This window comes from Aulonocara stuartgranti (assembly GCF_965226115.1).
Source record: "Aulonocara stuartgranti genome assembly, chromosome: 14".
NCBI lineage: Eukaryota > Metazoa > Chordata > Actinopteri > Cichliformes > Cichlidae > Aulonocara > Aulonocara stuartgranti.
Genome location: NC_138950.1, coordinates 21,022,398 through 21,046,415, shown reverse-complemented (window position 1 = coordinate 21,046,415; position 24,018 = coordinate 21,022,398). Strand labels below are relative to the sequence as shown.

At 36.2% G+C, this 24,018-nt stretch overlaps 1 protein-coding gene across 4 annotated transcripts in view; it reads right to left on the bottom strand.

Annotated features, from left to right (window-relative positions):
* The window catches only part of LOC309687214 (leucine-rich repeat and fibronectin type III domain-containing protein 1-like protein), a 187,641-nt gene that overhangs the window by 101,736 nt on the left and 61,887 nt on the right, over nucleotides 1-24,018 (bottom strand). For 3 of the 4 annotated variants that reach the window (XM_082502007.1, XM_082502010.1, XM_082502009.1), the window contains exon 2: nucleotides 3,917-4,020. The exons of the other annotated variant lie outside the window; for it this stretch is intronic. The gene's annotated coding sequence lies outside the window, so the exon portion shown is untranslated. The remainder of the gene's footprint in view (nucleotides 1-3,916; nucleotides 4,021-24,018) is intronic. 4 annotated transcript variants of the gene reach the window in all.

The window sequence follows — 24,018 nt, the reverse complement described above, 5'->3', positions numbered from 1 at the left end:
TAGAAAATGCTCATTGCTAAATTAATTATCAACTTGGAAAGAGCTAACTGCAAGATTTAAGCATCAAGATTTAGCTAAAGTCATGAAACTGTGACGAAGACAATCATCTACCTATTTCCCTATGGATGAAAATGCAGGTTTCTGATATCATGGCCTTTGAGTAAAAAAGGACTGATATACGGTTTTATCCATCATCTACCATATATCTGTTTTCTTTCACTCTTTTTTTCATTCCGTGATTCCTCTCATGCTTTCTTCCATCTGCTCCTACCTGTCCTTGTTCTTATCCTCATTTCCTCATCCTCTTTCGTCTGCTTTTTCAAGGTATTATACAAGTTTGGTGGCGAAAGATGTGTCTCAATTTGCAGATAGCAGTACCAAGCAGTTCTAATTTAAGGATTATGGTGATTGGAGAGTAATATTATTACAGGAGAAAAGTAAAAGGTAAAAGTAAAGCACAAATGAGAAGACTGAAAGAGTAGAAGACAGAAAGAGTAAAAGAAAAGAGGACATCAGGCACATTGAGAAAGGAAGCTGATCAGCATGCAATCACTGATGAGAGAGGTAAAGGTAAACGCAAAATATCAGGAAATGGTTCGTAGAAAGAAAGGGGAGAGACATGCTTGCCACTTGGTAGTCATTACAGAGAAGCTTTCTCCATTCAGGAGCTCGGTGTGCAGCTGTCGCTTCAGGGAACTGATCACATACACCCTGAGTCACAGAGACAAACACACACATATATACAAACACACACACATGATTTCTATTACACACATGCACACATGCCTTGGGCTGTGCTTTGAACTGATCCTTGCCACTAGAGAGAGGCACTATGAGAGCTGGCTGATAATAATATTATCCTATGGCCTTCATATGGTAATATGGTTTTATTGCTATGAAGAAATATGAATATTATGGCTTTCACAGGCAGCTTAGGGAATTACATGGCTGTCATGGTTCTCAGCTTCAATAGAATGTTTAGATTCTCTATTTATCTAAGGTCTCTGGGTGGGAAATCTATTAAGTTTTGCTCTGATATCTGCTGGCATGTTGTATATACCTACAAGTATGGATAAAGACAAAGTGCAAGACATGCCTCTCCACCAAGTAAAGGTCACAGTTTAGCACACAGACTAACACACTTCTAGACAAAAAAACCCAAATGAGGCTGTGTCATGATACAGCTGAATAAACTCAGATACAGGATCATTTATCCCAACATATTTGCTGATAAAGAGCAAATAAACCTGGTTTGTGCAATAAAATAATTATACTTTTAAACTATGTGTAAATTTGCCTCTTTTTTTCCTCAAGTCCCATTTTGGTGGTCTAATTATCCGAATAAGGGCTTGCATTTATAAAATTGCATTAATTCAGGTATAGCCTCTTGCCTTACATCATATTTTAAATGTATGGGGTGTTCCATAGTATCTGTTTAATTACTTTTGCATTAGGAAACAATTCATGTAGGAGAATTTGGAGAATATAAAGTGAATGTACTTTTTCATGGCAATTTTGAGAGTAAAGAACATGCTCTTATTTAAAGTGTCACACACATACAGCAGGGACTTGAGCCTATTACACATCTTGTATATGTCACCAGTCTGTCGTACAGTAGGGCTACCACCAAGTCATCCTTTACTATTTATTTATTTTATGTTATTTATGTTTTTATAATTACACCTGTTTAACTTCTGGTAAGCGTGTCCCTTCTCAATCAATGAGTTTTTCCTAGCTAGCTTGCTAAAGGAGTAATCAGTAATAGAAACTTTATCTGTTAACATGAGTGCTTGTTTACTTGTCAATACTAGCTCTGTTTTCCACAATGTCCACCTCAAAACTGATCCCAGAGCAGTAAAAGCAGTGCCAGGTGCAGCTTGTATTGCATGCTAGTCTCCCATTGGTGTCTAATTAAAGAACACATGTTTATCCACAATGCACGCACAAAGTAGAAGCTAATGGCTTCTGAGCCTTATAAGCTCAAACTTTTTTCAACAGGCTATGGACGTGCCCATCAAACTGACAGATACTACTGATTTCAGTGGAATCGTAGTCAAGCAGAGTCAAGCCTGCTTCTGAAGACAAAAGTCAATTATGGCCAGTAATTTAAAGGATGGGTGCAAACAGCACATTATGGTGTTTGAGATGTAAGAAGAAAGATCACTGAGAAAAGCGAAACCTGTTTTGTAATAGGTAAAAATAGCCAAAAGTATGGATATCACATGGTTTAAGGACACATTCATTAGAGTGTGTCATAAAAGTAATTAGGCAGATAAGAAGTAAGTTGTCTGACTCTATGTCTCGTACAACCAGCAAGTCAAAAGAAAGAACTGAATCTGCATACTTTGTCCCTATAGGCTTTGATGTTAAACAATGACTCAATAAAAATTAATCATCATAGGACTACTGCATTCACACAAAATTGCTGACTCTTTTATATGGTATAAACATTTCTTATTCAGTGTATAAAATCTAAATTAGCTGACCGTGCAAAACTAAAAAAATAATGTAGAGCAATTTGTTATACAAAAAGGTAAATGGCCTTGCAAGAGCGTTATCTTCCTAATGAAAATAAACGAAACATTAAAAAAATGTACAAGAAATATGCAGATGTGATGTGTTTTAAGTGTTCCTATATTTTTTTTAAATGCTGTCTATTTGAACAATATATAGAATGGATAATCATAGGTCTATAATTACTTGTTTATAGCTTTTCCTGTATAGCTTGTCATGTTCGTCTTGATAACTTCTGGTTTGTCCCTAGTGATCCAAAGGACAAAACCATTCCATAAAATCCACAGTAATTGTGCTTTGGTAACAATCCCAGACAGTTTAAAAAATTCTCCTGGCTTGGTTTCTGACAAAAAAAACAAGACATCCTCAAATAAAGGAAAACATAACAGTAACTATACCAATATTATGTAAAAAAAAAAAAACCAAAAACCCAAACCCAGACATACATAGATCTCTCTCAGGGACTTCAAAAGTATCCTTTTAAAAGACAACTCTCTGTCCTTTGTGAATTTCAACTGACAAACAGGAATCTGATGGATGCAACTGAATGACTACTGACCTGTGCTCAGAGTATGTTTTTAATCATTGCTACTAAAAACAAAAACTAATAAATAAACACTGAGGTTATGCTTCTGTTAAGCACAAACACCCTAGTAAAAGACAGTATATAATGTAAAAATATAATGGAATTTTAGATAAAGGCAGACATGTGGCAGCTAATCATCTGCAAATGTTTTACAATGATAACTTATTTATCTCTCATCCATCCATCTATAGTCCTTCTATCCTGTATCAGGGCCAGCAAGGGCAGTCTCCCTGCTTGGCGTAGCTGTCTGACTGCCTAAAGCAGTGTGCCTAATATGCCTGCAATACAGGCAGAGAAAAATGGAGTAAAAAAAACACTGCTCTTATCACACACACACACACACACACACACACACACACACACACACACAAATTACTTTACTTTCACATGTGAATTTGTGCACTCAAGGGCACATGCCTTGTTTTCCCATTCACTATGCATAAGAAAACCAAGGCTTGCAGCATGTCTCACTTACTGCTGAACTTGAAAGTATGAGGAAAAGAAACCATAAAACAGCTGAAGTTTATTTAGCAAACCTAACAAAAATGGATGTATATGTGTGTGTGTGAGCGTGTTCTAATGATATCAATTAGAGCTTAATGTAATATCCTATACTTACCCAATTTCCCAGAGGATCATTAAAGTTTTATTAAAGTTAATTGGCAATAACTGTTTATGTATGTTTCAGGTATAATTAAAGCAAAACAACAGTGTCACAGCTCCCAAATGAGCCGCTTTTGCAACCTCAGTTAGCACACTTTAAAACTCTACAGTACAACAAATACCAGTTAAAGCTGTAGCTAAAGCCATGCCTACCTCTATCTGGTGTTCTGTGTTTTAAGACTCAACATGAAGATAAACTGAGGTGGCAGGTAGATGGACAGAAAAGCAAGACAGAACAGCAAGCTGGATCCACAGACCTGTTGAAAAGAATAAAAAAAAAAAGACAATATTAGAGTTCAAATGTTTATAGCGATATCCCCAAAGTTGACATTGGTGACAATTTAAAGCCTTTATGAAACATCTAGTTCATAGAATTGTAGCTGAGTAAGTTACTGAGAAGTATGAATGAATAATTGCTAATTATAATCTGCAATTACTACGTGATTACACTTTAGGATGCCAGTGGGGCAAATTGACAAACACAATGGCGATTGGCCATCAGTTGTTGGTTTCACTGGGGTAATTGTTGGCATCAGTTTTGTTGTTCTATTTTGGCTAATTTAGTAGCCGCATACACTGACACTGAACTGTGTCTGAGGTAAAGGGCTATTCAGGAGCCAGTAAGGGGATGTGCTGCACGCAAACCTTTGTGAACATCAGCAATCACAACACATCCCCAAATCCAGAGTAAAACTTAGCATGGAAATGTTTGCATGAATATGTTTTCCACATATTATAGTAATCCATCAAATAGTTTTTCACAAGCTTTATATGTGAGATATTAAACACTGATACAACATCAAAAACATATTTGAAATTTGCAATGTATGCATGAGTGAATCAACTGCGCCTTTTTTTATCTCAGTGTTTGGAGTCTCTGCTGCTGTCTTTAAAGAGATCATCGCTTCTCTGTCTCCTACTTTTGTGTCTTCTCTGCTTCACACCATGTGTCTAACTGAGAAGCGGGTGCTATTCTCCATTTAATTTACCTGTATTTAGAATGTTATACACTATATATGATTTTTTTAAGCAGGACAAAAAAGAAATCCAGTACAGGGATGGGATAGATGTCAGCAGTGTGTCTGTTTGTTCTGTAGTCCAGTGATTCTGAATGTTGTATAAAGCACCTTTAAGAAATGTCATATCAATACTACAAATGTCATTCTCAAGTAGCAGTGCAGGAAACAGCTGTGGATGATCCAAGTCAGTAGGGTTAAACCTTAATGGATCATGAATGGGAATCTATTAAATACTTGCATGTATTTAATTGATACTACTGTATAGACTAACACACTCTATGAACTGGAGAGCTAAAAAGTAGAAAACTAGTTTCCTTTTCAGGAAGCTCTACTATATTTTACTTGGATATCAGTATTTTCTTCATGCTATAGAGGGAGGCAGTTCAAATATTTTCTAAAGCTTCCTGTGACAGTAGTTAAAGACAATCCATTTGCCATTATAGAAAATATTGATTACCTTTTGCATGTGTCAGTTTTTAGTACAAATGAGAAAAACCATGGTGGGAAGCTTAACTGTCTAAACCTACCACCATCTAATGCGGGTATGTGAAATATAAAACCTCCCACGGCTTTACTTTGACTACTCTGTAAACCTATTATATACTTTAACAAGCATCTTCAGTCACACTGTGTCTCAGCCATTATAAGTTAAATATACAGTAAATTCTTTCATGTCATAAGAGGGAGGACTTCTTTCATTGCTACCCTATATTTTTTTCCACTTATCTCAAAGTTAATCTATACCAAAAGCTTTCTAAAACACGACATCAAGTTACCAATTACATCCATGACGAACACAAGCCTAGAAGTCAGGGCGTGATGTGAATGTTCAATGCTTTAACTAAAAATACTTTTGGCATAATAAAATGTGGGCAGCGATGCAGAAATTATGTCACTTTTTAACAATTCGTCCAACATTGATCAAAGTGTTATCAAATTGAAAATGACAGTGCATACTTCTGTGTTTTGGTAGTGTACACAAACACACAGACGCACACATCAAACAGGACGGAGACACTTTGGCAGTCAGTTCCCAAGCCAGCTGAGCTAACAAGCTGCAAGTTATTAGAAAATCATTACTCACATCACAGGCCCAAAGGCGTCTCATCACTAAGACATGGAACAGCAATGTGACACAACGGTGGGACAACTGATCATTTTGTAGACACTCAACCTGACTTTCTTCAGATGGAAGAATGCAGACCAAAAAGCTAAAATACCATACTAAGCTTTTTCTTGATTTGAAACATCATGTCAAAGAGCAACGACAGCATCGAAGTTTTTTCTGTATGCACAACATGACTAACACGTCAGTGTTGCAGTTTACCTGACAGCACACAAGCACACACAACAAAGGCTGTTTGACAGTTAAAGTATTAATTATGTAATTTCATGAACACCCCCCCACACACACACATTCTTGTTTACCTCACTTAGTGAGGACATCTAATTGACATAATTCTTTCCCTGGCTGCTTACCCAAAACCTAATCATAACCTAATTGTAACCCTGATATTAAAACCACATTCTGAGCCTCAAAAATGCCTTCAAATTCGTGAGGACCTTGTGTGTCCTCACAAGTGACTGTTGGTCCCCACAAGTATAGTAGAATACCAATTTCTGGTCCTCACAAAGCCGTCTAAACAGGAATACACACACAAACACCTTTTGGATTGCCTCCTTTTATTTATGTGGCCTTTTAAGCTAAACATGTTTTGTTTTTCTTTGCTTTCTTTAAAAAAAAACTGTATTCTACTATCAAAACAATCAAAACAATAATACACAAGGGGATACTTTGCATTATGATAGCCCTTACATCTGGTGCTACTTGCTTAAATGAGGTAGAGAAAACTATAGCAAGCTTTAGCTGAGCAGCTTTTCAAAAACAGTGTAGTTCATTTGAAAGTAGACAATTTTAATAGGCAAAAAAGGAAAAAAAAATCCTACCAGAAAATGCGTTAACTCTGGTGAGTCTTAGGGGAGGTAAAAATAATCCTCAATCTTAAAGTAATAATTTCCCAGCGTGTATTTATAATTAGTAATGTGGAATTACTTAATTCATCTTATCAATTTAATTATAAATAGAGCCCATTGAATTACAGAATTCTGCTATTCAGTTGTTTAATTTGCTCCTTTTTTTATGAGGTGTAGCTCTTACTTCCTTGCACGCAGTACTGTGCAAACTCACAGCAGTCTCTTGACATCAACAACTAATGAAGGGCTCGGGAATTCTGGAATCCAGATTTCCCAGAATCTTGTCAAATAATCACTCATCCCTTAATTTTCCCATAATGTAGTGGTTGCTTTTCAAATAAACAGGAACGTGTTGGCTGGATCTATTGTGTTTCATTTCATGCCGTCATTTAGATTCTCTGACCTTTCAAAGGGCAGTGTTTATTTTGCTCATCATAACTCAACAGCATGTGCAATTGTGCTCATGTACAAATGCCTAGCGTAAACAAAGAATGATGAAACAAATACATAGAAAATGGAGGAGAACAGAAAACAATAAATGAAGGTCACAACACTAACTGAATGAATAAATTCAACCTGATCCTATAGCACTGTATAATATGTTCCTTCCCGAGTTGTCTTAGATTTAGGGTAATTACTGTTATTAATTACTATAATTCTGAGTATAATATTATAAGGTTAAAAAAATATCCAACTTTGAAATAGATAGTACAGGAAATAAATGATGATGCCTACCAACAACAAGATCTATTATTTGAAATGTAAAAGACCCACATGAGTCACGTGTTTCACTATAAGTCAGTGTTAACATGGATACATTGCATTTTAAATTACATTCTAAAAAGCTTGACACATTTTCCACATCGGATTTGGAAATATACTCCTCCCTTTGTTTATTAGAAATTGTTTATTATCCATATACACCTTTACATGTAAAACAAGGCAGTTTTTAAGATAAACCTATTTCAGACTTACCATTAATAATTTTTCGGTCTCATGCTTTGCACCTGCCTTATTGTTTTATCTGAATCACTGCTCGGCTGTTTTGTAGGATCTTGAGAGCCATTGATATTCTGCTTAGTTTTCCTCTATATTTAGCATCTGCACTCTGCACTAGATACATTAGATGGTGGTAAAATGACCTGTCAGTGAGTTGGAGTGCATATATATGCGTGCGGTTTTGGGTGTGTAGGATCATGACTGAGACAGGGAAGAAGCAAAGTGTGTGTATAAAGTAGAACGTATAAAAATGAGCATCTTTGAGGTGTTCATGTGTTTGTGCCTGGATATGTGATGGCTACCACACAGGTAGTTTGGAACAGCTCTCCATCAAAAGGGTCAGATCTTAATACTCTTATTCTAATAGGAAATGGAAGCCATTTTAACAGAGACACGCATAGCTCTAACTACCTACATCCGGTTTCCATACCTCTGATGACCCAACTCATCTGAGCAGCCCTGTTAATTAAGTTTAGCCACCAGCCACACCCATTAACAGCAGCTCTCCTTGATTGATCCTTGCACTTGGTAAAATGCCAATTTTGCATAAAATTATGTTATTGGCCAGGATAATAGACCTCGGGGATCTGTTAATTCTATGGCCTAGAGCAACCTATTAGAATCATTAAAACAATAATACTCACGTACAAGCTTCAAGCTTTACTGTTTACTGTTGAAGACTAAAAGAAGGGAATACCTGTATTAAATACAGTTTGGATATTTTAGTAAGTGATTTTGGCAGGTGCAAAGTAAACTGGTCAATTATATAATATAATGAATCACAGAGTCCAATTGCATAAAATCACTTGTTTATTTTTAACCAACCTCTAAATTTGAGCCAGTTGATACTACCAGTATACGTCTTTAAAGTTCACAAAAAGATATAACAACTTATGCTCAAGTTTCAATATTTACTCTGTATATTTTATTTACTCAAAAAGAGAATGTTGGCTTCCTCAAAGTTCAGAGTCTAACACGGCAAACTGAGCAGAGTGGAAACAGTAGGAATAGTTAGCTAAATAGTTAGCTAAAATCTCAGATTACAGGTAATGGTTAACCCTCCCGCATTCCATGCAAATCATTATAACTCCTTCATCAGATGTAATGAGACAGGAAACGACTAATGACAGAAGTCTTCCAATACAGTTTTTCCATATATATATATATATATATATATATATATATATACACAGATATATATATATATATATATACAGATATATATGTATACATATATATATGTATATTTTTTTTTCACACACACACACACAAACACACATATGCAGTTTTACATTTTATTGAACTCTGTGTTACTTTAACCATAAAAAGGATAGGTGTTATATTTCTTTTGCCACTTTTTCTGTGAAGGTGAGCTGGTGGGTATCAAACCTTTTGACAGATCCTATCAACTAATAATATAGCTTTTGAATATAACTTGTATATTGAATTTCAATATTTTTTTATGACTCACAGATGAATTGGGTGAATTAGCTGGGATGGTGTTAGTATTAGTAGTTGAAACTGGTCTGACTGGTATGCATCCAAAGTAGCTTAATTATGGACCTGCACAGAATGCATTAATAAATTAATCTGTCTTTTTGAAAGGTTTCCAAGACCAAAAAATTCAAACATATTCAGTATTCAGTACAGGGGAGGTGAGCATTACTCAACTTAAAATAGGACCCTAACAGACCTTGAAACTATAATAAAAGACATTTCGTTCTTTCTATCAATGGAGTGTCCTGCTTTCATCTCATTTTCTTTACTCTACTCTTTTAACATTTCTCATGAAACACATCCATCTCTTCTTAACCCCTCATTGTGTAAATGCACTCTTCTTTCTCTCATCCATTTCAGCCTGTTTTTAAACCACCACTTCCACTCCCCCACTGCTTTCCTCCCTTCTTCAGATGTGGTATAATTATCTGGTCATCATTATCAGAATCATTCTGTTTCCTCATTATAAACCCATCTGCTCTGCTTTCCAGTCCAACCAACACAACATAAACACGCTGCCATACAGATACTGATTCACAGGCATACTCTTATCTGTTTTTCTGTCTCTCTCCCACTCTCACTCTCTGTCCCATTACAGTCTCATCTGCTAAGCCACTTTAGTGACTGCACATCAGAGTAACTGGTCCGAGGTAATTATGTTGAGATAGAGGTAAAGATGTTGGACTAATTTACTGAGATCCATTGAGGAATGAAAAACTGTTGAGTAACCTCTCTCTCTGGTCATGATGAAACTGAGCCAAAAACACTTCCTCTTCTTCCTCCAATCCCAATCATTTGTCTATAATGCGCTTACAGGCATTTAAGTTATAAGTTTTATTTAAACATATTTTGAAATTAATGGAACAATATGTGTTATTTTAAATCTTTAAATAATAAATTACAACTGGGATAAGTAAACCCTGGGATCAGCTATCAGTCCCCCAAAACACAACTGCTTTGCCTTGGCTGGTGGGATAAAGTATTATCAAGACTAGCTATCACAGTACAGAGGAAAGAAAGTGCCTGGGTCTTTGGGTTCAATTTTATATTGTTAGGGGGAATACATAGTACTAATCTACTTGTCAAGGTGGGTAGGGCTGTAAATAAGAAAATGTATTATTGACCGCAGTTCTAATGGAGGATAATGATAAAATAGCAAGAAAGGAAGGATAAAGGTATAAAATTGCAGACAGTTCTTCTACTGAATGACAAACACCAAACAGAATGCAGAAGAGATGAAGAGAAGCTGCTACCATGTCTCCCTTGGTTTACTAATCATGAACTGCATTTAATCAACAAAATTACAAACGCTCTTTTTATCTTGAGAAATCACTGTCAATATTCAAAATGCCCTCATTACACCTACTTTAGTGTTTATCAAGTCTAAATTTGATTGAAAATAATAATCTGAAGCGTGAGATCATTTAAGTTTTGATAAGGTAAGCTTAAAGTAAGCATGTACAGACAGCATTACTTGAGTTTAAGCGCCAAATTCTAAAATCTAATTTATTTATCCTGCAATGCAGTCCTTAACACACCATGCAACTTCTGTTGCAAAATCAGGTAAGGTTGTGGTAAGCTAAAACAACAAAATGCATGTCATACACTGGGGACGAATGACAGTCATGAAATAGACTGGTGGAGCAGAAAAATATGGTGTAACTCATGGTGAAACTCATCTAAGACACTGGAAATTAATGCCGGTAAAATTGTAATATGTAAAACTAAATATGTCAATACTTTGTTTTCATTTTGTTGATCATGGCTCATTGCTCATGAAAAATCTAAATCCAGTACCTCAAATTATTGATAAGATAAACCAAAAAATTAAAGGGAAAAAATATTTACAGAAATGTAAATTTCTGACAAATGTCCAACTTCACTTTAACTAAACATACGTTGAGGATTCTTCACTTTATTGTACCCATGTAGAATGACATGGAGGTGAGGTGTAGGTGCTGTTTGTGGCTCTCTGTGAACGATGCTGAAACACGAGTAGTGAATTTCAGATAGACAACTCTTAGATATACAAAAAAGTGTTTGTATGAATGAGACATGTTTTATAAAGTGCTTTGAATGTAGCAAGTAGAAACCTATGTTGTAGGGCCTTCAGCTTGTCTGTATTCTTGGTGTTGGTAATAGCTTTGGCACTGTGGTGAGGTGCTAAATACTACTGAAAAAAAAAGAAATCTCCATAAATCTCATCAGCACGTGGAAACATGAAGCTCTGGTAGGTCGTTGTGTTGACTCTGGATTTATTGGAACATGCTTCCCTCAATCCCAGCCATTCATGGCAGATGGCTGTCCCTCCTGAGCTTGATTGTGCTGGAGGTTTCTTCCTATTAACCCTTTAAAGCCGGTGGAAGCGGGCACGCTCCGTTTTGCAACTATTTTTAAATCCCGGTAGCACTGCAACCACGTAAGCTAGCACAATAATTTTTTTTGCATATGAAACCAGAGGAGTTGTACTTACATCTTATGCCATCAGCTTGCCCTAGGTCACAGTTTCCTTCCACTGCATAAAAAGCATTTGCAGCAACAAAAACATAATATTCCAGAAACAGGCTTTGCCGATCCGATCAGCTGTTTGTAACACTTCCTACGTCCATCAGCGCGAACTATCGCATGCCCGCCATGACCTGCCTGGAACCGGAAGTGACGTCATTTTGCGGAAATGTATTTGTTTTTACCATCAGGACCTTATGATCCTATACTGGTGTTTTTAAAAGTTATGTTTGACTTTATGACATTCTGTGTCGTTTCTGGGATGCTTAGGACTCATATGATTGTTGGGGATTTTTCTGTGTTATTGCAGGGACTTGACCTTACAATACAAAGTGCCCTGAGGGGATGGTTGTTGAGATTTCTCACTACACAAATAAAATTGAATTAAATTGAACTAAATTGCTTCTTTCCTGAATAGGCTGCGTAATCTCTATTGCTTGTGTACCTTTTCTACCACACTTTTCTCTTCCAGTAAACTTAGTAAACACATTGATACAACACTCTGTGAAATGGCAATCCTTTCACTGACCATCTGTTGCTGCTCCTTTTGGAGAGTGTTGGGGATTGTCATCTGAAAAAAAAAATAAAATCAGCAACCATCCCCAATGCCAGTCCATTGTGGTTATAAGTACTAAACTAGACCGACAGGTGAAATGATATATTCTAGTAAGGTGAAATGCTGAATTTCTTATTTTTTTATAATCATGTGGCTAAAACTTATATGAGATAATGACTAAAATAAACGCATATTTCAGATACCATATATTGAATAATTAACATACAAAATTTTACGTTTTTAAATACAATAATAAAAAGTAATAATAACATAAATTTCAAATTTTTGAAATGCAGTATAAAAGTTGCCTCTGATAATTAAAACAACAAAAAAACTAATCTTTGTAATTGCCAGGTGTTTCTGTACACATCTTAACTGCAACACTGGATTTGCACTAAAATAAAAAAATTTGATTGGTTCCTTATCTCTTTGTAATAGACCAAACATAGTGGCAGTATTAGAAATACATTTCTCTGGCGGTGTCAGAACCATTTTCTATTGTCTTGTATAAACTGCTAATGATGGCCTATATATGCATAAAAACATATCATCAAACAAGACGTCCTCACTCTTTCAGACACACACACACGCACACTCGCACACACACACACACACACACACACACACAGACAGACAAGCACACTGTGCCCCAGCTGTGCAGGGGATTAGAGATTAGAAGGGAGGAAGGGATGGATCTATCTAAACACAGCAGCCTATAATATAACCACAAAGATACATCTCCAAACATTTATCTTACAAAATAGTAAGCGATAAGTTGACAAATTTGAACAGACATAATGCACATGTCTGTTCAAATTTGTGTCTGCCTTACAGTGCAAAACATACAATAAACCTTCTACATTTTGGAAAACATTTGTGTAATTCTCAGTGTATGAGTATGAGCATGATAATGTCACTTTGGCTTTGCTGTTACAGCATCTCCAAACTGTTCTTTAAAGATGTTGCATTTTTAATTCCATTTTCTTTGTGTGATGTTGTTTAAATGGAGTAAAAGCACCAGATTAGGCATCAATGTTGTTTGATGCATCAATTTCCACTATTCCTCAATATAAGAAAATAAGTATTCTTTAACCCTCTGAGGTCTAAGTCGTCATATGTGCTAATGCTAACCCTAATGCTAATCCACTTTGGGAGAGCAGCACCAACCACTGCTAGCAAATGGTGCGTTCCAATATCAAACTTAAAACAATGAATCCCAAATATATTTTGAGACAATCTAAAACATAACACTAAATTCTACACATTTTTGCTTTTTAATGAACTATTTAAAAACAAAATAATTAGCATATCATACTATCTGAAACACTTCTGTGTTTTTTACAGTAAAATGTGTCCAAGGCATAGATAACAGAAGCATGGTTATTTTGTGGCTTTAATCTATTTTCATGGTTGAGGACTAGAACTACTGACCATCCATCAAACTGTCAATAAGGATTAAAAACTGGTATATAGTTTCAAGTCCGCACTTTCGACACATCTTGTTGCTAGATCATACCTGAATTAAATGCACTGGTGCACTGTTGACTCCAGAGCAGTGTGCCGCCACTCATTTCTTTCTATTTTGCTTCCAAGAAGCCAGACTTTCTGGTGATTTCTAAAGTGATAATGAGCAATAGTTCCCCAGGCTTTCTGAAGTTTTTCCTTGTACATGCCAATGCCAAAGACAAAGATGCCACAGTTAAACATGAAATACAAAGTGATTCCCAAAGAGCTATTAGCCAAAAGCATATCTCAGCATCCTGTGCAGTACGTCCTTAAAAGATTTGAGGAGAACAAAAGAAGAAGTAGCAAGCCTAAAAATTCTCTACAGTACATAAACAGTATCTGAAAGTCATCTTCTTGAGAAATAGGAAAAAAAAGTCCAGCCAAAACCTGGCACAGGACCTGAGAAGCACTTGAACTTTCAGTTCATCTATTTACTGTTCATCAAAACCTCATCAGAAATGGTCAGTGGAAACATGGATGTCAAGAAGACATTCGTAAGGAAGGCAAACAGGCAGAAAAGGCTGAGGTATGCCAAATAATACAAGAGGTGGATTGAAAATTGTTGTCAATAGGTCTTAAGAAGTGATAAATTCATATTAAATGAAATTCTTTGGTTCAGTTCATGGCCATTGCATGGGTTTCACCTGGGTGGGTGATGATGAATCAGAATCTACTACATCAGCCTTGACTCTTCTTTTTTGTCCAACTTTATGGAAATGCAATACAAAATCACAGCTGAACCTTTTGCCTCAGTGCATAGAGCCATTTGTATTTTATTGCATCATACATAAGTGCTTGCAAGTCCACAACACAAATGCAAGTGCAAGTTACCAAAAATAAAAAGTCCACATTTTGAAGTACACCTATATACACCTAGTCACGAGTATGATCTTGCACCAGTGTATGATCCTGGCCCCCTGATCTGAAACAATTTCTTCACACTCCCTTTCTTTATCTCCAAGCCACTTACAGAACCACTATTTCTCTCCATTTGGGTTGTCCACATCACCAGGTTTGCCCCATGTGTGTGTATGTGTATGTTCCATCAGAGTGAGTTGATAGGTTGTGATAGGTCTCAGTGAGAAAGCCAGACTACAGCAGTTAACACTGACCCGTCCATTGCTTTCTTTCAGCCTCCTACATAACTTGCCTCCTTCATACTATACCTCTCTATAACTCCTTTTCTTTCTTTCAGTATCATGTCTCATGCTACTGTCTTTCCCAAATATCCGACTACCCTTCCTCTATTACACTTTTTACCCAAAGCTGTCTCCTAACGTTGTTATCAATTCAGGTAAACTGCATTCCAAAACAAGAATGGTGCGGAAGGTGAGACATATTGCATAAAACATGTACAGATTCTCATTCTTGGAATTAGCTTTGCATTGTTTTTTTCTGTATTTTTATTTCCTTTTTAAATGTATAGTGGTCATTTTTTTTATTTATATTACAGCACATGTTAACATTTTGTCTCTAAAGGGAATAGCAGTTGTAAATATATGCAAGTAATTTCTTTTCCTTCAGCCAGTTTTGACTAGGAAACCTTAGTCCAACATACCTTAGTACAGTGGTTCCCAAACTTGTTTTGCTAGGCCCTCCTTTGTTTTACAAGAAAAATGTCCCCCCCCCCCCAATCCCACGCGTGCACGCGCACATGCATGCACAAACACATCCTCCAATCATACACACCCTTATTTTGCTCCATTGCGGTTTATTTCACACCTCAAACATTTAGTAAACAATTAAGCAAATACAAGTAATCTGCAATAAATTACAGGTAGTAATATAATAAAATACTAACTCTATTATGCTACATTCACACCTAAACGAGTATTTTTGACAACGCAGCTGTTTCGTCCACACGAAACTATTTACTTGTCTTAGTTGTAGACAAGGGCAAGAATGTTAAACTGAATAATTATTCCACTTCCATCAAATGCATCAAATCTCTCGAAGAAACTCCAACTGTGTTAATAAAAGGCTAGGAGCAAAACCCCTCCAGACTGAGCATCACTCTGCATCTGAAATATCAAGCACGGATAAACAGGCTTGTGGCATTATATATACGAGATAGAGGAAATGCTTGTGTGTTTGCCATCCATTTTTTTTCAGTTATTTTTTTATTATTATGTTTTTGATTTTATTGATTATTTGTTAGGTCAGCCATGCACCACACAATTATATGATACAGCACAACATTTAGAGCCTAAGACATGTTGCAATGTATACTTCAAGAATACTTATTAAATAAATAAAATATATTAGAATAACAAATACACAATATTTAGTACACAACACAGAAAAAAACTAAACAAACAGCTACACAGTGAAGTGCTATCTGACTGCTCTGAGCTACTTTGCTGTTTGAAAGATTTTGGTTTTAGGTTTTGGAAATGTTATCCTTAATGGAGTCTTGTGTTGAAATGAGGTAGTTACTTTCAAGAGGTTAAAAAGTAAAGTAATGGATTATTGACTAATAACAAATTACTAATACGTCATGTAATTTGGAAAAAATTGCGGATTTTAGGATTCCTTGCTAAAGAAAAGAATTTGGTTGGGTCTGGAAAAAAATAGCATGGTTTGAGTTCAACTAGACACTTGTACATGTGTTACATATGTTAACCACATTAGAAGTTTCTCCATCATTAGCTGGGTGACCAACTAATTTTCTGCCTCTTGAACTGTATGCTAATCAATAATATACTGTGGTCTCATTGGTAGTTGCTTCAGTCTTTTGCAACTACCAAGTTGGGAAACATTTATCTCAAGACACGCCACCTCCACATCACCAGCAACTGTTTTCTGCCAGTTATTTGCCTGAAGCTGGAAAATTGTCATGACTTTGTGTGGTCTATGTTCATCCCACTGCTGGGAAATGCGATCATGTAGATGAAACTTTAGGGGGGAAGGGTCTTCCAAATTGGGTTTTAGAGCTAACTAGACCTAGATAGCATTGCAACTCTAGCATCTATTATTGCTCTCTCTACATTCTCACTTTATTCAATTCAATTCAGTTCAATTTTATTTATATAGCACCAAATCACAACAATAGTCGCCTCAAGGCGCTTTCTATTCTCTCTCTATTCTAGTCCTATAACTTAAAAAAAAAAGCTTTAGGCCCTGACAGACATTAAGATAAAGGCAATGTTTCAGGTTTAGTGTATTGTGTGAAATAGGTCTAACAAAACCTTGGTCATGAAGTCTTTAGAGTTGTCAGATTGTGAAATAAACACTTGTTGAGTTGTATCATTAACAGCATAAATGGAAGAAAATGTTTTGCAGCAAAACAGAAAAAAGGACATAGTACTAGCATGTCAAGTTAAACATCCAAATAAGGGAAAACTTTGTGTGTGTGTCTATGTGTGTTTGCTCCACAAAGTAGGTCAGTCGATAGCCATAGCTATAATTCATCGCCTGGGTATCTGGACCACTGTCTGTATAATATTTCATGGTTGTTATTTCAACTTGGACCACACTGAACAAATAACCAACTGGCCAATATTATCATCTGTAGCTGTGGCTGTAAATGGTAGTTAAAATGTTGCCAGGGTATTCTGCATAATTAAATTTTATATTCCAATCACTTCATTTACATACACACATCACAGGAAAAATCACTCTGTGAGAATTCGGCCACAAATTTCTGAACACTGTCCAAATTTTGACACGGAGTATCACCAGTACTCCAGCTTGTCTATTACTAAACATATCTCAGTGCGATTGTCAGATTTTTCCAGGATAGCACAGATACAGAACTTCTCAGTTGCAATAAATGCAAGTTTTAGGTTTCTGAGATTTCTGTTCCCTTGAAAATGTCCATGGCCTACACTTTGATCCTTGTCAGTACTTGATGATATCTCCTTCCATCTGTTTCCCCTTCTGTAACTTTTCCCCTTTCTAACTCTATTTTCCTCACTTGATCACATTGTTCTCAAATTGCCTGCCTTCCATTTTTGCTCCATTCTCTATCTATTACCTCCTCATTTGTGCATTTCACACTAATCTATCTGAAGAGATCCTATAATTACTGCCTAAACTTAAAATTAATTTTAATATGTTTTATTCAGCCTGTTCCCTGTGCCTCAATTTCTGCACTGCCATTTGTACATTTATATAGATTTTCTTTCCTCCCTTCTTCAATGTCACGGCTGTAATTTTTCCTTCCTCCCACACCTCTGTCTCACTCCCCTCTGTTTTTTTCTCTCTCTGTCTCCGACATCTGCTCATCTCTTCCCTTCACTGTGCTGTGGTCAGTGCTAATCATTTATCTGTTTGCCCATCCCACACCAGCACATGTGTGTATGTGTCTGTGCAGTGATAATAAGGAGGCTGGCTGATCTAAACTTGCAATATGACCTAATCCACCCACACTAATAAAAAAGCTTCCACTTACACACGCAAATACATACACACACACACACATAGACACACACTGCTGCAGTGAGCTATGGCCACTAAGACACATCATATATACTGTTGTCCATTCCTGAACACTTGACTTCCCCCACACCTCATTATTGTGCAATCTAATGGGCGAATTTGGTCTTTCACTGTTTCATTCAACGTCTCTGGTTTGTTTTTCACTGTTATTTTCCTGACCTCCTCTCTTTTTTATCTTTATTTTTATCTTAGTGTGTTTGTTTCACCCCCCTTCTGTTTCAGTCCTCTGTATTTATTTCTTTATTTCTTTTTTTTAATACTTTAAAGACACTGACATGTCAAAGGTTAATGCAATGGTGAGAAAATGAATGAATGAAAATAGCATCTAGGAAATTAAGCAAAATGGTTTACTATGAATCAATTGATGGAACCTTTTCAGTAATGCTCAGTGATCAAATATGAATATGATTAAATCATGACAATCCCTTGTACCTCACATTAACGAGATGTATCTCCCGAATGCTATCTACTTTCTTCTTTTTAAAAAAAATCTTATCTTTTGTCGAATGTTCTCCAGTTTCTCCTTTCTGTAGCTTCCTGCCTCTATCTCTGTTTTCTCTATTTCTTCCACTGGCATACCCTTCTCCATGACCCTTTCAACTTTTAATTATTCACTGAATGCTTTCCACCATGACATGCGGATCCCTTATTTTGCCAAGCGCATTCACAGACACTTACATTCAGGGTTGTGATAAGCGCACATAATGGGCATTTATCTGCAAAATTACGGGCATTCATGCATAAGCACTTGTAGGACAGCTCTCAGGCTGCTATGTGCTGGGCAAAGCTTCTCAAAAGACTGCCATTTCCTAAAACAAAATTCTCCAATGTTTACTAAATAATCTCTGCTTTGCAAGCAAAAAATGGCTTAAGGGCAGAGGCCACTTAATATGTTTGATTAGACTCACACAGCCTCATATAAAGACAATGATTTTGTTAATGCACCCTAACTTATATGTTATTCAACAGAGGCAATCTCTTAACCCTCAAGCTATTTTTACATTATGAGTTGAGGATAATGTTATCTTGTTTCTGTTCTAGTGTTTCTCTTTTTAAGAAAAAAATATTTTGAAAGTCATTAGTGAAGAAAAGCCTTTATATACACAGAGCAGATTTTTTTTTTAGGCATGTTTGTTTTAAAAATGAGAGCTTTGTCCCTTGGAGGGGCACGACTTGCCATCATAATAATATATACTTTGCATCAAGATGCTGTGCTTTGCATTTGAGTAGCACACATATAGTGGTTAATACATACCTCTCTGACTTTTTTCCTCCAAAAGTTATAATATTTAAGAAGTTCTACTCGAAATTAAATAACAATTTAAAAAAAAAAAATAACTGAAGAGCCACTAAGAGTGTCCAGAACTGCTTAATGTTTTAGTTATCTTCAGTTTGCTTTGGGTCAAATAATTGTATAACATGTATTCCATTTTCTGTATCAAATTTACGTTTTTAGAGTTTATACAGGTAAATTAAAAAGTCTGAAGTAACTGTATAAGAGCTTTTTCCTGGTGGCTGCTACCTATTGTGCTCTTTCCAAAGTTCCCAGAGGCACAGCTGAGAATTAAAAAAAGAAAACGTTTGAATTACTTTAAAATGTATTGCAGCCCAAGTCTGAGACACAGCCTAAGCAGATGAATATGCTCACACAGAAGGCATTATTGAGAATGAATTTATAGACTGGAGGAGGTGAAAAGCATTTCTTTATGTATGGCAGTCTGAAGATGTTTTTATGCCATGTATGTATGCATGCATCGTTGCATCGCATAAAGTATAAGGAAATCAGCTCAGGTTGGATTCACTACAGACCAGAGCTGTGTGTGAAGTTTTGGTGTCTGACAAGAGATGACAGGCAGTGAATTTAGACAGTTGTTAGAAGGGCCCTTTAAATATACACTTCAAGGACACAAATGTGTTTATTATGAAGCACTTAAATTGTGATGTGATTGCACAAATTTGTAGTTTTCTAAAGGCATATGCGAGTAATTTCTTATAGTAATTGTGAAAAACCATTTATAAGTTTATCCTCTGCAAGTATTTTCATTGCTAAGTATTTTGTGATGAGAGTTCCAACTCCACCATCTTGGGCTACAGCTGGCAATAGTAATCCTTCCCTGCTCTGCGGCTTTGCTGAGCTCTGCACAGTGGCACATGAAGCAGTTCTCCACTAGCTGCAGGTTCTGCTTGGACTGACCCTCCTGCTCACTGCCAGTCTCCAAACCAGCTGCAGTTCAAGATGGAGGTGATAGAGTGCATCCGGTGTGGGATGAGAAGTAGGTGTGGAAAGGCTAACATTGGTCTCTTTCTTGCAGTGATATTTTATGGCTTATGTCATATTTTGGAGACTTTTAGGTTATTTTAGGTCACTTTGACAGTGCTGTATTTTTTTTTTTTTTTTTTGTTCCTTAAGTTTAATTTTCGTTTTTGAACTTTATACAACATAGCGCTACATCATCTTCATCCATCTTCAATGGATAGGGAGACGAGGAATGCAACTGATAAAAGAAGCTTTGCTTTACTTTTTATTTTGGTACTTTTATTCTGAATCAACATAATTTTTAGGAGTATTGCACTTTCCACGGCCTTTGCCAAGTTATGTTGGATGTAATTCAGTTCAGCAATAATGTCAATGGTGAGCAGAGAATCCAATAGCAGGCTTAACACTCACGGTGATATGATCCATAGTTTATTTATATATTCCACATTAGATTTCTACCTTACAGCAGCATATTGCATGTCACCACCAGCCTGTGTCTTTGTTTCTCTTTGCATGTGCCCATTGCTTAAAGTTTTTGTCCATCTCTGCTGCTATCCTCTGAACCTCATTTTGTTTATCTCTTTTATTCTGCTTTTAATGGGCTGTTTTCTGAGCTTCTGTGCCTCAAAGAGCAAGTTGATTAGAAGGACGATGGACGGGTGGACTGACATGAAAAATAATGTTTATTTGTGATTTAATGGTTACCACTATTAGGCAGCAGCTCACTAAATTTAGGGTTTACAGTGAGAGCATTATATTTAAAAGAAAAAGAGCTCCCGCACATAAACAACATGCACAATTGTTAGAGAAGTGAATTTTCTGACTTAATCATTAAATCTGTGAATATTTTCCAAAACCCAAGCCAAATAAAAATGCCTGCCTATTCAATTTAATCCTTTTCAGGTGTCATACATTTGTACATTAAGAGAAAGTGTGGCCTTAAGATGTATACATCTGAAGTTCAAAAGTGATATTCAAATAAAATCAAGATTAAAGATTAAGATAAAATGAAATAAGAAAGAGTGTAATTATTTCATGTTTGTGAAATAACTAAATAATGAACTGCAAGGAGGATGATCTATCATTATGCATAATATTATATTATTAATATGACCTGGCATAAATTAGGCCAAAATTAATTTTAAGCTCACACTGTAACAAAGTAATTGGCTTTGAACAGATGCAACATTGAAGAAATGCATCAATGTTTGAGGCCTCATGAATGGACAATAATTGGGATCAGAAGCAAATGCATGGTGAAGAAAATGTTGAAGTTTCCTGTATGTGTTACCAACTCACAAGACACTTTACATCGTGAGGAAAAGACCTTATAGAATTAAAGAGAGAAGCTCAATAGTTCCCTTTACATAAATTCTTTGTGACAGTGAGGACAAGTTTTCCCTTGCTACCCTCTGCCAGTCCTCTTTTATGCAGCTAGAGCCAATTCTGAGTTATTTAGAAATAGTCCATAAGGGGTAAAAACAAATAAACAGCTGCAGTCTAAATTTGTGCATGTATCTAAGGTTTTATAACCTTTCACAGTAACAAAAATTTAAAGTAATCCAGGGAGTTGTCTCTTTAATAAATGCTTGTAGTGCGAATGAATGAATTGAATCTAACATATTACTGCAAAGCAAAGGAAATGCATGCAGTAAATTCTGTTAATACAACTTACCTACATATAAAGTGAAAGGGAATACCTACCACATGATAACTTTATGTGAGTGAGGCCTGTGAATTTAAATCAACAAAGCTAAATCTATTTAATAAATATGACTAAAACCAACTTAATGTGTCCAAATCCAAAAGATATGCTTTAACTGCTAGGGTCAAACGAAGCACTGATATCTGTATTAGCACGAGAAGGATAAAGATGAATCCATTGACTGAGGCAATGACAAGACTGATGATGACTTTCACCCATGCTGTTTCTATGCTATTATGTACTCTAAATCCTGTCAAACAAACCATTTCTGTGCATAAATTCACAAAATTTGCAAGGCCTTCAATAATTTTCTGCAAGGTCTCAAGGGCCCACTTCTATTCTAAGCAAATGTAACTACAATCAGATAAAGAGAAAGAAAACTAAGAAGAAGATGCAGGTTAATGATAAACAAGTTATTTCTGCATCTGAGAAGCAAAGATTGTGCCTTTAAAATGATTAACAACCAATTTGAGGTCTTGGGTTGATTATTAAGAATGCTGCCACTCCTTCTTATTGGCCTTTGCTTTGAGAATTGATAGCTACATTCATTCAGACAGTTCATTTAGACTTGCACATTCTTTCTACAGGTCAGAAGCTGCATTTATTTTGATTACGTTTAAGTGGGTAACATAGTAGTGCAGTTGTCGCACTGTCACTTCACAACAAGAAAGCTTTGGGTTTGAACCTCCTGGTCAGCCTTTTGCTGTGGAATCTGCGCCTGCGCCTGCGTGTTGCCTCCCACACTGTGAAGTTATGTGTATAAGGTTAACTGGTGAGTCTAAATTGGCTGCGAGTGTGGGTGTCAGCCCTAAATGGACTGGCAACTATTGTGTACCCTGCTGCAGCATGAGAAATGGGTGAATCTCCTGTCTTCTAATTAAATCAGGCGCTTCCCAGAATGTTTTAAAATTGCCTACATAAAATTTTCCCATAAACCACCATGACAGTCAGGCATTGATGACTGACAGGTGGCTGTCATCGTTGGTTGGATTAGAGTCTGATAATTTTGTGATAAAGTTAGACATTGACTGATCATTTAACTTTAATGCATTTTGTTATTGTCTATAACAATTTTAATGTTTTTACATGCACATGGATAAATGTTCACTATACACTTGCTCTGGAGACATATGAAACCTATGAAGCTGTACAGTATGCATTTTATTAATTCAAATAGCTAGAAGCAAAACAACACAACTTAGGTTCCTTTTAACTTGTTGTCAAACCAGGATTAGGAAACCTTTATTGGTGAGTGTTGTTAAAGCTAACATAATCATTTGTTTTCCAGAGACAACTGACTTTGGAGCAAATGCTTAAGTCATAAATCTAACCTAATACTTGAAGTGCCATTACCATCATTGCTAATTAACTGCAGTAGACTTGAGAAAAGGTTTTAATGGATTTGCAGGTTTCCTCTAGTGCCACCATATTCCACAACTGGAGCCCGAAAGTATTAAAAAAAAACAAAACACAAAGCAAATGTTAAATTAATTTAATTCTTTTGCCACCACAATGTGCTTAAATGCTTGGACACATGGCCAAAATAAAGATCACTGACATATGGCCGCTAAAAAGGAGATTCATATTTAATGCAAAGTATTGGACTAAGATATACGTAAAGAGAGACTTTTCAGAGGTTTAACAGACGGATGAAATGAGCGCTGACTGAGTAGCTCACTTTTTCTACATGACACGTTACCCATGAACCTCCTTCCATCATGTTTAAACCACTGAATTTCAATCAACCATGCTCTACTCTGCTTTCTGTTTGACATACTATAGCCATAATATAGTTAC